We start from the raw sequence: 2,877 nt of genomic DNA on the forward strand, positions 1-2,877 counted from the left end.
CAGTCCAGGACCAAGAAATAAGAGCTGATTCTTCACATGTCTCTCTGCCCCATGTGCCTTCCTCAGGTCACCTTCTGGCCCTCCATCCTGTTTTCTTCCTCCTCAAGTCACCTATGGAGATTCTTCTCTTCTCTGCTCAGCTCCACCCTCTTTTGGGTGGGACAAGGAACCTGGAACCTCCCCTTTTCCTGGGGCCTACCCTGTTAAAATATGAAGATACTTCCCAGAGAAATAGAGAGGTCCTGAAAACTGTCAACTCTCTAAAATGGCCACACAGTTTAGGGAGAAGTGTGTATTTCTGGGTTATAGAATTCTTGGATTCTAATTGCAGCTCAGCTATTCACTAAGAGTTTTTGCTTTGGGATAAGTCACTTTACCTCTGTAGTCTTAAATTACTCATATGGTACATTGGAAACTCTGGTTAGTTGATTTTTAAGATCCATATTATATTTATTATTAATGCAAGCTTCTGTAGATGAGATTCTTAACTTGTCACTAATTTATTCTACATCAAGCATGATTCACAATGTGAAGGCATTGTAATTATCAAATTTCAGCAAAGATAAAGACCACATGTCATCTCTGCATTTCTCATTCTTGCATCGGTGCCTCAAAATTCAGCAAATCATGAACGCTAATGAAAAGTGAGGTGAACTCAGTGAATTATTGCAGTCAGAAAGTTGTTATCTTAAGAATACAGTCAAGTACTCACTTAATATTGTCAGTAAGTTCTTTGAAACTTATTTAAGTTTATTTAAGTGAAATGACACATCTGAAAGAGTTCCTAAGACAGTATTCTGTTGTTCAATATTTTCCAGGATTGTTTTTTTCTCATCAATGTTATAACAATGTGACATTATTTATATGTCCTAATAATGTTATAACAGTGTTATAACAAAATAACATTATTTGAGGATCTGTGGCATGGTGTTTGTTAAAACCTCAGAAAAGATATGAATCAAATTATTAAGAGCATCATTCCTCCAATTACCAGTTTGGGAAACTTTAGTCAGATAATACAACTTCTCAAATTTAGGTTCTTCATCTGTAAAATAAAAACAAAGTAACAATGTCAGAGATAGCTTGGGGAATAAATGAGATGATATGTGAAAGGCCTGGGTACTCTGTGGGCATTTTAGTATTGCTGTGATTGTATAATAACTATAACAGTATATTTACATATATAATAACCTAACATGCTATTGTAATACTAGGACGTCAGCGATGACATGTTACAAATCACAGAGTCAGTCATAAGATGATAGGTTCACAGACAGTGGGAGCTAGGCTTTCTGTTAAACAATAAAACAAAATGACCCTGAATCCTAGGTTAATTGGAACTATTAACTTGCCAGAGAACATTTTTTGAAGTCAGGTTGTGCTTGCATCAATAGTTAAAAACCTTCCCGTTACAATAGTTCTAGGTCTTGATGAGTTTTACCAGTAGATTCTATCAAATAATCATGAATCAATTGGTCTATTCTTCAGAGAACTGAATCTAGTCTTTCAAACTCAGTATGAGTCCAGTATTACTATATTAAAAAAAAAAAAAGCTTCCAGAACGAGGTAAAGCATAATGCCTAAACTGTGACCCAAAGGGCAGGTGGGAACTGGCAATGGGGGGAAGGAATACTGGGGGAGATGCAACCACCACGTCTAAGAGCAAGAGGACATGAAACAGGCAAGAGTTTCCTGCTTGGAGGAGTGATTTCAGACATCATGGAGATAAACTGGAGGGATTTAAGTTTTGGCTACAAGTGGGCAATGTTTCTGTGACTTCTAGATACCTCAGTGTGGGGTGAAGTTCATACTTGGCATCTATTGATATGATTCCTAGGCTGCAAAGAGCAGGAGCCTGACATGCAGAAACTTCCCAAAACCCAACTCCCTGAAATAAGCCCCCAAAACCAATGGCACTAAAGAAACTTCCTTCCATCTTAATACCTCTCTGTGTCATTTTTGGTCGTTTCTTGGGGGTTAGTAACTGGCGCTGGCAGCTTTAATTAGGCATTCCGTAAATAAATACTTGTACTCAAGTAAGAGTTGAATCATTTACATCCCTGAACTGACCAGAAGAAAATATTAAGTGCTGGGTGAACACTGCTTAGTTGTTTTTCCCTGATGCAAGAAGGAGTCTGCCCCATATGAACTTAACTAATCATTTATTGTTACTCTATATAGAGAGGCCAATTCAGATGGGGGCTGGGTAGCTCAGTTGGTAGAGCACAAGACTGAATCTGAGAGTGCAGGGTGCTCTGCTTTGTGGGGAAATCTGCCTTTCTCTTATCTTACAAAAGGAAATTTGAGATAAATGCAGGTACTTTTTATTTGTTTAGCATAAGGAAACATCAAGAAGTCAGTTATCTTCAACCTTATATTTCTGTTCTATTCCCAGCAACAGCTTTTAAGATGGAGACCTTCTGAGGATCCTGGGTAAAAACCTTGCAATCTAAGAGAGCTTTCCTTGTAGACTAGGGTCTTGTAGAAAAGAACTCCGAACTGTATTCACTGTATTTACAATATCAAAGCCCAAGACCTTTAGATTTTCAGTCCTTCACTCTCATGATTGAACTATCATTGGCAGGCACAGAAAGTTCTCCAAACCATGAAACAACACATTCTAATAGCAAGCAAAATGATAGGGAATTCTTTGCAAATGCTGAAGTGAAGTCTTGAAGTGAAATATTCAACATATCCAGAAATATCAGATCACTTTATTGTTCATTTCTGTAATTTCGGACAATAGTAAAATTAATGGTTGCATTGATGATGCAGATTGTGTTTTTCTTTAGAAACATACACTCTCCCCTCCCTTTCTGCAAGATCCAAATGCACCTAAAACAATTCAGAAACAACAAACAATTCAGAAAAGGAAGG

The sequence above is a fragment of the Condylura cristata genome, unplaced genomic scaffold, assembly GCF_000260355.1.
Source record: "Condylura cristata isolate star-nosed mole 26May11 unplaced genomic scaffold, ConCri1.0 scaffold00048, whole genome shotgun sequence".
NCBI lineage: Eukaryota > Metazoa > Chordata > Mammalia > Eulipotyphla > Talpidae > Condylura > Condylura cristata.